Genomic DNA, 14,696 nt, shown 5'->3' with positions numbered 1-14,696 from the left:
TGTTTCTATCTTCTTTTCTCTCTGTCTCTCTTTTTCTCTGTGTTTCTCTGTCTTGTGTCTCACACACACACGTACACACACATACTCAAGCTGCTTTATTTGCTTTCTCTTTTCTAATACGAAGTCAGGCAATGCCTGTTATGTCTTTTTAAATAATTCTTTTCCCATCTATGAACTGCAGAAGCCTGCCTGCAGGGCGCAATGTGTTCTAACACGAACCCCTGTAGAATTGTGTAGGATGGGATGAAGGGGCTGGAATATTTGCTGCCAGTGGTGGGATTTGAAAAACATGAGGATGTGGTTGCTTCTGGTAGATGGAAGGAACACACTAGACCAAGGATCTGAGTCATAGCAATGAGCCCAGGACCCATCGGGTCTCCTTGCTACTCTTTCGCTTCTCTCTTTAACCTCAGGCGTCCCCAGATGGGAACTACAAGTGGCAGTAACTGGGAGGACACTGGCTCCATTATTCTCCTATCTCAGTTTTTCTTTCTCCAAACAACAGTCTAATGCTGCTCGCCTGCTTGGAATTCCTAGCATCCTTTCTTCACATTCCTCATCCCAGAAAGGATGATAGTCTTTCACTGGGGGCCCACCTTCTATTCACCTCTCCCCAGAAAGAGGCAGATTAGAAGAAATGAAAGGAGAAAAATGTAAGCTATGATGACAAAGCACAAAAAGAGCCAAGATACTGCATACAGAAGCTACACCAGGGGCTCCACTCCTAGGATAATTTCATAAATTCACTCATGAAGTATGGTTTTGCTGGGTGTGTTTATCTAGTTGCATAATGTTTTCTTTAGACATAGTTCTCTCTGTGATCAAAAGTGTTTCGTTTTCTCCAGGGTTGTTTCTTGTGATGGAGGACATTTCTTTTAATATCTCTTTCTTTCTTTTAAAAGCATTGCTTCTCTTTCCTTTGCTTTTGTAGCTTCATAGATGTGTGTGTGTGTGTGTGTGGTAGGGGTAGCATACAGGGAAGATATTTGGAAAAGTATGCTCTGAGTCATATTCTTCTCACCATGTGCTTTGAGAGGCATGTCCTCATTCCTGAGGTATACCAGAAACCCAAAGTGAGTGCAAACAGTGGAAAAAATGTCTCCTTCTGTTTTCATATAGGCTCTGTGAACTGAGACCACAGTCCCTGGAAAAGAACAGTGTCTCTTTGCTTTCCAGTAAGAAGCTGTATTCTAGTGGTAGTGTTGCTTCTGGAAACTGGGGGCATCCCTTTGTTGCCACTATAAGATACTGAGGAAATCTGTGTCCCTTCTTGGGCTTCTTGGTCTCATTAATAAAAGAATTGAAGAACAGACTCAAATAGAAGCTCAAAGCCTTTAATTTCCTTAAGAGTTTAAATGAAAGCAAAACAAAACAACCAACCAAAACCAGCACAGGCAAGCTTGTATCTTCCCACCTGCCAAAGATGGAAAATAGAGAAAAAAATGAACAAAGCCATGTTCTTAGAGTTAAACTGGCATAGAGTTCAGCCACAGGGTAGCAGGCACCCACAAAACAGTGAGGGAGCTTTAGAATTAAAAAAAAATAAAAGGCAAAAAGAGCAGAAAAAGCATACTGAGGCTCTGGCCAGCATCCACAAGAATGACACAGAAAAGAAGGAAAAGGAAAAATTAAGCCTTCTGAGTCAGGAGTCAGAGGTAGACAGATTCACCAGAACTTCATGGTGGCTATTGGGACTGTGATAGGGAGGATCTGGGATTGTGGGAAGGAAAAGTGCAGTATCTTATTAAGGAGTTATTATTCCTCCTACCTTTTTTAGCATAACTCAAAGTGAACTGGCCTTCCTAGAGGTGGTCCCTTACCAGGTCATTGTCCTGTACTACTGGAATGCTAGGTCTTCACCCACATCAGGAATTTCACCCTCTAGACAAGAAGGAAATAGTTTTCCTTTAATGAGCCCTCACTGCTGCTGTGGACACAGTCTAGTGTTAATGCCTGTTATGGCAGTCTGAGCAGAACTACTTTGCATACACTGCACAATGCAAGAATGTTGTTTGTCCATGATCTGTTGAGCAGAGGTGCCTATTAGATGTACCTTGTTAAGCCAGGGCCTGATTTAATCATAATGATTGTCTTTTGTGGTACAAATTAAATTACAGAGCCTCTTATGTAAACAGGTAGACAATTGAGGTCTTGCTGAAAAGAAAAGCACCATGTGCTCCTGGAAATATATGCCCTTTCCAAGTTAGAGAAGAATTAAAAAAAAAAAATTCTAACATTACATGTTTCCTTTGGTTGGGCCCATGGTAGACGCTGTGGCTGACTCCCTCCAAGACATACGCATTTCTAGTCTAACGTTTTTTTCTTGCAAGATGAAAAACAAACCGCGCCCCTAATCACTTCACCTACTCTAGAAACCCTCTGAAAACTGCCTGAGAAAGTTATGATTCGTTGGAGTAAATAAGGCTTTTAAGTTTTCTGTAAGGAAGGCACTTATAATCAACATGCTTTTTACTTTCACGACTTTAAACTTTTGATAGCTACCTCTACTGAAGGGTTTAATTTTTGTTATAAAACTGTGTTGTGGTAAAGCTTGGGAATGTTGTTATTCATTTTCTCTTTTTCAAATCAAAGTCACTATTCTATAAACAACAGCAATGGTTTTGGTGCATTAAGATGATTCCTCAGGGCAATGGTAAAATCTTTACTGTGGGAATTCTCCTGGGGTTTACAAAGTATAAAATACATAGGTCATTCTCATTCTTTGAGATGTTTTGAAAAGTAATTAATTTTTTTACTTACACCCTACACTTAGATGTATGATCAAGATTGCTACCTTAATATGCAACAATGAATTAATAATCTGTGTTTTAAGAATTGCCCTAATAACACATCAAGTTTTGTGAGTTACTCTTGCTATGTGTCATTTGATGTCTGAAAGTCCATCAGTCCAAAAGCTCTTCCCTTCTTGGTCATGGGAGATGGAAGAGGAATGGTTTGAAATCACTGACAGATATATTTCAACTTTAATGTGAATCACACTAAAAATTTAATGACAAGTGTTATTCTGGAGTAGTGCTTTCAACTCTATAATTTCATGCATATAAAGCACACACAGGCTGCTTCAATTGGCTTCCACAGTCCTTTGTGATTATTCATGGCACATATGCCTCTTATGCTGTGTTTCAAATTTTAACCCCCTTCCTCCAATTAAAGTAAATGTTCTAAGTGTGAAATTAAGTTAAATGATATCTGCACTCTAAAAGCCATAAGTAGGTATACACTTGACCCAATTTCTTGATTTGCTTACAACGTACTATTTTATTTTCTAGTATTTGCTTTTGTCAAATTACCAATAGGATGTTCTCTGAATAAGACTCCCTCAGCCCTGTTATAGTGTATATAACTGCTTCCTTCTCCAGCAAACTACAACTCTGACTCATTGGAGATAAAGTCTTCATCTGAAAAACGTGGCCTTTTAAAAAGCTACAAATCAAACACCCAGGTACTAGCAATTTAAAAGCAACAAAAGTAAGCTATCTTAATGTTCACCACTATCCTAGATTTGACGCCTGTGTTACTGGACCAAGACATAGGATGAAGTGAGAATTTCATCCCATGTGCTAGGTATAGTGCACCACATATCTGATCCCTCAGAGGAGATATTCTCAAATGGCCCCGTCAACTCTGTCTCATGCTCCATCGCATTCTCTTCCAGAATGACATCGAATGACTCCCTTTCTGACGCTTCTTGATCAATACTGTCTGCCTTGTGACACGTGAGTACATCTCCATACAGCTGTCGTGGTTTTTATTACAAGACAATTATTTGGGTGTGTGGACTGTCAGGCATATTGGGGAAAGTAACCAAGGACTCGGCTGTGTCCCCACAACTGAGTCTAATATGAAGCATGGAACAGATACTTGGTAATTTTTTGTCATGTGGAATAATCTATTTAGCAGGACATTCCCGGCCCTGCTGTCAGGTAACCAGTGGCTCTCAAGCTCTCTGTACAGTCACCTGCTTGGAAGAAAAAAAATCCCCTGTTCTACAAGATTCGGAGCATACCAGCACAATCCGACAGCGCATCCTCTTCCTTCTCTTACTGCATGTGAGGGACACTGATCCCTTCCATGATAATCTTTTTTTTTCCCAAGTCTCTTCAGTTTGGGTTCTGACTCCACAAAACTGATTTCATAACACAATTGCCTGTGACATACAGTTCACCAAGTACTGTCTCATCTTAATGGCATCGGGCACATCATTCATGTTATTACAGCCATTTTCTGAACACATGCTACATCAGAGGAGGTCAGTGTATAAATAAATGCTATTTTTCCGTGACCCCTGTGGTTAAGTTTCGGCCAGCCTTTCCCCTGTCTATTTTGAGATAGATTAACTAGTAGGTAAGCTAGCTCTGGTTTGACTTGGCCTGACACAGTACTTTAATAAGTGGTTATAAGGAGCAGAGTACCTAAAACACCATGTGTCTGAATAGTTGAACAATAGCCATGGCATATAATATTTCGGGATTCATATAACATGCCATCAGTTCTCCAAGAATTATAAAGGATGTTTTTGAAATAACCTGAGGAACCCAAAGCTAGTCCTGTGAACTTGGTGCTTGACTCCAATCCCGAAGAAATTGGAAGAAATATTTAATAAAGAAGAAAGAAGAAAGAAATATTTAATAAAGGCAAGTATAGGAACTGGAACATGGCCACACGTCAGCTTTGAAAGACACTGAGCACAAGGTCATCCCACCAAGTGTCTGTTATAAAGGGGTGAAGGGGTGATGGCGTTGACAGAAAGTCTCAGTTGGTGATGGAGCACAGCCTCCTGTCTGTGAAGTCAGCCTTCTGTCTGTGAAGCCTTTTTTTTTTTTTAATATACCTGATAATGAGATGATCTTCTGGAGAATTCAATGGCATCCTGTGTGTGTGTGTGTGTGTGTGTGTGTGTGTGTAGACTAGAGATCAACCTCAGATATTGCTACATCAGGGCCATCTACCTTGTGTTTTGAACGAAGGTTTCTCCTTGGGATCTGGGACTCTCTGACTTGGCTGGTGGACTGGCAAGCCCTGGGACCCACCTGTCTCTTTTGCCTCAGGACTGAGATTATAAATTCATACAATCATACTCTTTTTTTTTTTTTTTTTTTTGGTTCTAGGAGTCAAACTCAGGTACTTATGCTCGTATAGCAAACATGTTACAAGCTCCAAAGGGATCACTTTGAAAGACAAAGACATTCTTGAAGTTTGTCATTTATGAGCTAAACACAGTTATGTACTATGTCTGCACTGGATAAGCAGATGCCATCTTTGAAATTACAGCAAGGCTCTGGATGTCTTATGAAGGGTAGAAAAATGTCAATTTTTAATAAATACATTAAATCTCTTGACACAGTGAATTTGTTTTCCATCAGAGCTATTATGTGTTAGTTAAGATTAATTTAAATAGAAAAAAAGAAAAAAGAAAAGTCATATTTGGTCCTTCAGTCGTACTGATTACATGCTCAAGACATTCATGGTAGAAAGTCCTGCTGGATTTCTCTGCACCCATTAAGCTTTATTAACATCTAAATTCTTTCCTTACCACCTATTTGGATTTTGATTTATCCAGACAGGGTTTTACATTTTCTAGGCTGTCCTTAAACTCTCTCTGTGGCCAAGGATGGCCTTGAACTTTGATCATGCTGCTTTTACCTAACCATGACTAGAATTACAGGAGTGTGACACCACACCTGGTTTGTGTGTTTCTGGGGACTGAACCCTGGGCTGTACGTGGAACATTCTTCCAACTGATCAACTTGTTGCTACGAAAGGAAAGAAAGGAGGGACACTGAGATAAAGCAGTAGTTTGTACACACCGGGAAATATTCATTTTGGTCTCTGCAATTCCTCTGATTTCAGTGTTTTATTCCTAGCGTAGATAGCAAGGCCATTGGTGTGTCTTTCACAGCTCAAACTTCATCTTCTCTACTCCAGCTTTCTCACTGCTTTAAGAGTTATTCCTGCTCTCAGGTTAGCAAATGTACTTTTATTTTTTCCCCAGTGTTTCAAACTCCCTGTTAAACACAGAGCAACTTCTTCTTTTCTTGATTTTTGATTCGATGTATGATAATATGGTTTCCAGCTCTTCTTTGATGTTTGTAAGCCCTCTGCCCGGGGACCGCATGTAAACACTCCAGTCTTTACGGCCTGGTCAGCCTTCTGCTTAGACTGTCCTGGCAGCACATAAAAGGCATTTCTGTGAAATCATCATGACCCCAAACTCGCCAGTGCATTGAGTATTCATTTCATTTTACCTGTACCTCTACTATAGCACTCTTTTTTCAATGAAGTGTTTACATATCTGGGGCTGGCTTGGTTAATGTTGCAGTATATAAGGTTTGGTCAACGACCTTATGTCTCTGTATCCCCATTACTTCCCACACCCATCTACTAAACAAGAAACAGGGATGCTGAATTAGAAGTGAGACTAGAAATGCTGGATAGCTGAAGTTACCAGGAAGGGTTTGCTTATAGAACTACTGCTGGAGGATGGCTGTAAATAATGAGGGCTGGAAGGAGGGCAGAGGTGAAACGGAAAAATCCATCCCAGCAGTGTTGAGGCACAGAATACAGTGGCAAGATAGCCCCATAGACAGCCAGTGTTTTGCATGTCACCAAACACCATGAGGTGTCCTTCCTAATGGAGTTAACCCCCAGCTGCATGGGCCACTTTCCCTCTTTGTTCACAAGGTTCTTTAATCAAAGTCCTGCAGGATGCTGGGTTCTTGAGCTGGACACTGTCTGGAGTCAGTACCACACTTTCTACTCTCTACCCTCTGCTCGGCATGTGCAACAATCTGTCTATCTTAGGACTCAATTCATGACATCTGGTGAAGACTGTTTCAGTAAATTCTGTCAACACGAATTTGAGTGTAAGCTAAGGAATGAATGGCAGGCAGCCATAGGTAGAAAGTAAAGAGTGGCCACACACAAACAGTAATGCAGAACATGCTGCCAGCATAATTCTATTTATTTTTGAGCAGCACAGGGGTCTTTGAGTCATCCCTGTGTTTAACCTACTGCTATCTTGGCATGCCTGGAATTCTGTTTGATCAGTCATCACCTCTTCCCTGAGAGGGTCTGCTTTTTCCCAGAGATAAACGTTCCTCATCCTCAACTCTCTCATCTTCAAAAGAAGGCTCACAACATTAAGAAAAAAAAAAATCTCCTCTTTGACTTTTCTCCCTCTGACTTCCCAGGGCTAATGTGAAGTGAAGGAGAATCTGGGGAATGAAGCTGCAGGGTGAGCAACCCAAGGCTGCTTTCCACCGGGGGATGGGAGTAGTTTCTGAACACACAGATTTAATCAAGAAAGGTAAACACACATAAAATATAAAAGAAGATGCTGATTTTGAAAGGAGAAAGAAACGTTCATTAGGTTCTCAATAAGCTGCTGTTTTTCTCAAGGAACCAATTGATTTAACAAAATTAAAGTAGAAAAGAAACAAAGAAAGGTTGCCAACAGAGGGAAAGGCAAAGGAGTCTTCCAAAAGGATCCTTTGAGTAGAGGGAACATGGGAATTCCAAGAAAAGTTAGCTAGAAAGAACAGTTTATTCTCATCACGTCAGTGTGGCCCCTTGTGCCCTCCAGTTACTCACATTAACCCAGTATACGTGTCTACATGCTAGTGAAAGAACAAAGTACTTTTTTTTACAACTAAGTTGCCTTTGGGACATGGAGCGGAGGCTCCAGCCATCCCTTTAAACCTGCAATACTCTGAAACCTGATGTCTGCATAGACAAACACCATGGCTGCTGCAGGAAGTCAGGAGCCCAAGCAGTTAGCCTGTGGGCCTCCGCCCAAGAAAATCACCAGGGTGTCCCTGCGTGAGCTGGTTTGTCATCAATCCATATGATGGAGACATGGGGCCAGCTTCAGACTGTAAGACTCCTGTTTATGGGAAACTGTAACACATACTCATTGTGAGCTACGGTTTTGGAGAGTTTAGTCTGTTTGTGAAGCCATTTTGTGGCTATTTATTAAAAATAAAATTTATGTGTGCTTATTGAAGCTATATTTTGGCAGGCAGAGGAGCTTGGCAGCCCCATTTAGGTCAACAGCAAGCTCTTGCCTCTCTCTATGTCGTCACATGAAAACTTGTCAAATAATATTTAGTTTCTAATCTTCAGTCACAAACACAAGGTTAGTCATGAAAATATTCTGAGTAAGTTTCCTTGGAACAAGAAGCTGGGTGTTTGCACTTGAGAAAAGGTAATAATTAAGTTTCTGGCTTGTTTCAGGGCTGGCGACCTGGTACCCTCATCTCTCCTCAACTTCTATTACCTGTTTGTTTGTTGTTTTCTTATTCAAGTTACTTGCATCCTTGAGGGTTGTTTGAAAATTATTTTTTAAAAATTGTGAGCTATGAAAGTCCAAAGACAAACTCATTACTTGTTTTTAAAGAGAAACATGTCTGCTCCTATGGCCAGAGTACTTTTCTAAGTACCTACGGATCTGTATTTTTTTTTTTTTCTGGAATTTTCAGTCACTTAAATTGGTTTTAGATTTACTTTTCTAAGCCTTAAAGAAGAAGAAGCTTCTTTTCAAAGAGGCCACAGACTTAGCTTCAGACACTCTAGTATGTCTAAATTACATGTAAGCTGGATTCATGGGAGTTTGTTGTTGGAGATCCTGAATAGAAAGAAACAGGGCATTTTAAAGAGGGGTTAGAAAGAGGCTATTTAACAAGTTAGCAAAAACCATAATCCCTTGGGTATGTTAACACCTGAGTTCAATGACAACAAGGATGACTTCATATGGTTTAGTCAAGGAAAAGAAACATTTTGAGAAGGGGTTTCTAAGATGTGCTCTACAGACCCAGAGAGAAGGCAGCTCAGTGTGCCTCTCTCTGCCTCCAGGAATGGCTCAGATGTGGATAACTGCAGACGATGGACCCTTGCTTTTCTTGTAATGATTTCTGATCCCTATCCTACTGGCAGTTGTGTTATTCCATCTCCTCTCTGCTGGATCCTGGCTTCTGCTGTTGAAGAAGAGCTGTTTTGAGGATAGCCTGGTCGATAATGACTCATTCTTGCACTGGAGTATTCATTGTCAAGTAATCTAACCTAAACATTTTGGGTGTCCTCTAGAGTAGACCTCCAGAGGTGCTGACAGCTGGCTAAGACAGATGCACCCCAGTAAGAAGTTCACAAAGTACAGGGGTGTGTTACCTGTAAGTGATCTGGGCTACATAGCTCACAGGAATTTGGATAACTTCCTCAGAATGAAACTTTACTTTGGACCCACCAAAGACAAGCAATCCTGAAATCTGTAGGAACTAGGTTTATTTGAAAACAGACATGTGACTCAACTAGAGGAGGAGAATTGCACCATTGTGGGCCAGTGGAACTCAAGTAATGTCACTGCAGGCTTTCAAACAGGAAAGAGACTGTTGGAAATGGCATGCTGGTGGATACAATCTGAGTAGGAGTTGGGAGGAAGATGTTTATCAGGGAGTGCTCTTGCGTTAACATTCATGGAAGGAAAAAGGAGTAGGAACTGTCTTCCCAGTGGTCTCAGGAAATCTAAGGTACAGGTGTAATGGCAAGCTTTGCTTACCTCACAGGGGCAGTGAGAGCACCATGGTTTTCCATCATTGTTTCCTCCTGGGCTGATGCCATTGGACAGTCTTTGAATGTAGCCTCCCCTGGAGCAAGATGGTTCTCTGTAGTATAGAGGAGAAATCTGAGACGTACATCTTGGGGGTCTGCTACAGTTATCTTCAGCGGTAATAGTAGTAATGATAAGAATACTCAGATCTTTTCTAGAATGGGTGAGAGGAGTGAAAAGCATGTACTTTAAATATAGCCTTTTCTTTTTGTCACTTATCTACCTTGATATGTAGATATTTTGCTTTGTAGCAGCTATAGCTTCAGAGTTAGGTGAACTGATGATTTTATTTTTAAGGGAGATTTGTCTTACTTTTTGCATTTTGACACTATCAGAAACTTGTTTTTCTAAGATCATAAAAATATTTTCCCCACATAGTTTCCTAAAATCAATCCTTCCTTCCTCTCTCCCTCCCCTTCTCTCTCTCTCTTTCCTTCTTTCTCTCTCTTTCCCTTTCTTTCCTTTCTTTCCTCTCTCTCCCTTCCTCCCTCCCTCCCTTCCTTCCTTCCTTCCTTCCTTCCTTCCTTCCTTCCTTCCTCCCTTCCTCCCTCCCTCCCTCCCTCCCTTCCTTCCTTCCTTCCTTGTCTCTCTCTCTCTCTCTTTCTTTTTTCTTTCTTTCTGCCAGTTGTGTTTGGTTCTACCCTAGGTCTCTAGTCCATGATTTATGAATTTGCCTTTTGGATTTCCGATAGAATTTATTTTGCTTCAAGGAAAGAAAGATGAGGTGGCCCAGTTTTACTTGCTTGTCCAAGCTATTGTTTAGTTCTTCTAAATATTCACAAATCCATCTTTCCTGCATTGGTGTGACTTAGCTATCACACCGTATTTATGAGAAAATCTCTCCCCATCTCTGTGCCACACCACTTTATACACTATCTCCTGGATCTGAAAGCCTGACACTGCAGCAAATGTGACTAACAATCTCCCCAGGACTGAGAACACTTGGAAATCCGCCCCCCTTTTTTTTTTCTGTCTCTAGCATCTCCTCTCTAGTCTTCTTCCTGACTCCTCTCTAACCTTCTTCCTGTCTCCCCTCTAGCCTTTTTCCTGTCTCCTTTCTAGCCCATTTCCTGTCTCCTCTCTAGCCTCCTTCCTGCCTCCTCTCTAGAATTCTTCTCTTTAGGTGCAGTCAGACCCCGGTTTCAAGTCTATTCTGCCTACCCTCAGATAGAAGTCTGTGCTTTAGGAACCAAACTGTTAAAATAATTCCTGTTTCTTTGGCCAAACAGGTAATTAGAGAGTTTGTTTTCATTTCACAAATGTTCAAACTGGCTTGCTCTGTGGTCATCCAAGGACAATCCATCATTTTTGGCAAGCACACTATGCTCTGGGTATGTTAAGGTGTTATGATACCTGGAAAGAAGTGTGGTTATTATAATCTTAGTGAAAAATTGATAAATTAAATTTTCAGTAAACAACGTATTTTGTGTTGTATGGCAGTTTTACATTGCATTTGTTGATTTTTATACTCTTTAGTGGTCTTCAAGTGAATCTGAGCTGCATTGACTTTATAATTCTGTTTATGCCACAAGTTATCTTTTCCCACTTCACCAGTTTGATGTGTGGTTACAGGAATGAACACACATATGCTAAAAGAGGACATTGATGTCTTACTCTGTTGTTTTCTGCCTTATTACCCTGAGCCAGGTACCTCTCACCTGAAGCTTGTCACTGAGGTGAGGCTAGTAGTATCCTACAAGCTTTGGTAGGATATGCCTGTCTTCCCCCTGCAATGCTGACATGCAATGCATGTCATACCTGGCTTTTTACACGAGTGCCAGGGACTTGAACTAAGGCCCTCATGCTTGTGCAGCAAACATTCTTACCCACTGAGGCATCTCCATATCTCCAGGTGAAACTCTTAAGTTTCCTCAACATGAGTGAATGGAGGGCTCTCAGTCACAACCAACATTGTATGAGTAACTTTTAGCCTTAGTGAAAAGTCACAGCAATTAAAACTGCATTTAGAGAGAAAAGATCTGTGTGTAAACCTCCTGTAAAGTCAGAAGAAAAGAGGCCTGAGCTGCATTGCCAACCTGTGAGCCAGTGGTCTTATACAAATATTAGCATCTCTGAAGCCATGCTTTTATTTGTGTAAGACAATTGAAATCTACATCAAAGAAACAGCATGAGGACAAGATAGTGGCCACATCTGTGCCATAGGGTAAGCTATGGCAATGTTGAGTAGTGTCAGGTCTCTAGCCTTCTCTTGGCTTGGAAGTGTTCATGCTAATTGTACACAAACAAATAACATGGTTCATTAAGATGTCAAAAATTTTTGCAGCTACATCATTATTTTATTTTGTACTTGGGAAGAACACTCCTGAGTTCATCATCAAGTATGAAATATAACCTGATTTCTGAGCTGTCAAAATCTGAAAATTTATCTTATCTAGAGATGAGATACATTAAGTAAAGAAAATATCAAAGACAGAATGATTAGGAAGAAAACAAGTCTGGGTTACTGAAAAATTCATATATTTAAAATCTTTTTAAAGGGGTTGTGGCTTATAGATTTTGAATCACAAAATTGAAATCGATTTATGGGCCACTCAAGCAACTGCTTTAATGAATAGATAATTGGTTTATAATTGGCACATTTTGCTAGAGTCAGAAAGCATAATTGTTTGGGTTAATTATAAGTCTGAGCCACCTGGCTCCAGCTGGCCCCTGAACTGTCTTTTGATTCCATTCTTTGGGGACCTTGTTGACTTTTCCATGGGAGATGTGTCACACATTTTCACACTCTCCAGTCTCCTACCCTGGGCCTATGATTTCTCTTCTTGAACTTGAATGGAAACCACTGTAGATTCCATGCTGCACATACTATCATTTTTTCTCTTTTCTTTTAATTAAAAATGTTTCTTTTCTAAGATAAAAATTATATCAACATTTCTTCCCAATTTCTCTCTCATTCATTTATATATTTATTTATTTTGATACTGCTAGACTTATTTTTTTATTTAAAATGTTCCTAATAGACTCTCTGTTTTACTTCTACTGAACCAACACTTTATTAATTAAAAAAGACTTAATTGATTATTGTTGAGAGGGAGCATAGAGCAGTAGATACAAATATGAGCTACAGAGGCATTTTCTAAAAGTTGAAGTCCCAGTTCATCTCTTTCAGGTGTAAATATTGGCTGTTCTTTAGTTATTCTTTTGTAAGGTAGCAAGATTGATCATTGTCTTTTAATGCTAAGTCTTAATGATTATATTCAAAGCAAATTAAAAAGGCAGATATGTCTTTAATTGTCAACTTGACACATTCTAAAATCATCTGAAGAGAGAATTTTACTAAGGGATTGTCTTCATTAGGTTGACATGTGGGCATGTCTATGGGAGATGGTCTTAATTAAGTTAATTGATGTGAGAAGGCTTTGCCCACTGTTGGTAGCACCACTCCCTAGGCAGAGGAATCTGAACATTAAGAGTGGAGAAATGGATCTTAGCACTAGTGAGCAAGCAGCATGTGTGCATTACCCATGAGAATGACGTTCAATTTTCCTTATGGGAGGTTGGGTAGGTTTTTGGTTGTTTTCTGTCACTATGAATGTTTATTGTCATTGAGAGATATTTATAAATTATTAACGGTCTTATTCAGAGTGAAACAAGGTTAGACTCAGGGATTTATCTCTTTCCCTTTTTCTTTTCTCTATCTTTCTTTCTTAGATAAGGAGAAAAGGGGTTGAAAAGAAAGAAAGGGGAATACAGGGATATTTTATAAGAATAATAAGACAAAAGTAGATTATTGAATCTACTCAACTTAGGTTTTTATTTGTTATTCTCAAATAAGGTTGTATATTGATGCAAAACTAAATCTATTTTGATACATTGGTATAAGCCTTAGTATACTGATACAAATTCAAGAATACTTCCAATATTTGTAAACTGCTGTTACAAACTGTTTAGGGTATTGCAAGTTGAGGTAATGCAAGATAATTGTTAGTTAATCAACCTATAACCATGTCAGACACTAGTATAATTTGCCACAGGAGTATACATCCTAGGTTTAACAGATAGATATGATTTTATAGACAGGTCGATTGCATAAAGATAAGTAGTCTTCAAGAACTTCAGAGACCTACAGAATATGGCATTTTAAAATGTCTTTATTATTTTAAAGATTCTTTGGCAATGAGATAGGTCATCTCTTGGCAGTACCCTGCCTACCTCAAAGAAGATGATGCGCATCAAAGAACATCCTTATGGAGATAGCTTCAAATGTGGCAAATGTGGCAAATGAGCCACTTGGGTAAAAAAACAAAACAAAACTGTCTCTTCACAACAGACAGATTTCTTCCCAAAATGGGCAAGCTTAAATGCAGGACAAGTCAACTGCTGAACTCTGCCAAGACAGGGCAAGCAAGTCCTAATTAATTCCTGCTTCACATTTATGTCTGTCAAATATTCTGAGCCAGAAGGCTGTAGATGATTCTCCAATGTCATAGAGTTATGGGTGACTGTTCAGGCAGCAAACTATCCCTGTCAATTTCTTTTTAAATTTTTATTTTTTGGAAGCTGCTAATATGCACTTCCTATTTACTCTAATAACTAATTTTATTCCTTCTCAAGTCTCTGAGAGGGTTGAAGACCAAATAGTTATAGTTCCACAGTAAGCTTAAGTTGTTTAGAATTTAAGAAAATGCATTCATATAGGTGATACCAATAAGGATAAAAGTTAATTTTGGTATAGAACTCTAAACTTGTCAAGATAGGTAGGATAATTAGATACTTTCTCCTAAGTTGCTAAATACTCATTGACTGGACATTGCAAATGTAGATTTTAACTAATAGTTTTCATAATTTTATAATTATTATTGCATTGAAAGAAAGGGAGCCTTTTATTGGACTTAAAGGGGGAAATGTTAGTATAATGTTCTTTTGGAATGTATACACCTTACTCTTATTCATTCAAATGCTGATTTCTCTCCCCCACTATCTGGTTTTAATCTTGATATTGCATTGTGATGCTTACTCTAAGCATCACCTATCACAAGTTTGTGTAAACATGCCACCATTTGTTCTCTAAATTGTCAATTAAAACAACTAGCCACAATGTTGAACAATGGAG

Source organism: Meriones unguiculatus, chromosome 15 (genome assembly GCF_030254825.1).
Source record: "Meriones unguiculatus strain TT.TT164.6M chromosome 15, Bangor_MerUng_6.1, whole genome shotgun sequence".
Taxonomy (NCBI): Eukaryota; Metazoa; Chordata; class Mammalia; order Rodentia; family Muridae; genus Meriones; species Meriones unguiculatus.
Note: the sequence above shows the minus strand (reverse complement) of the source record.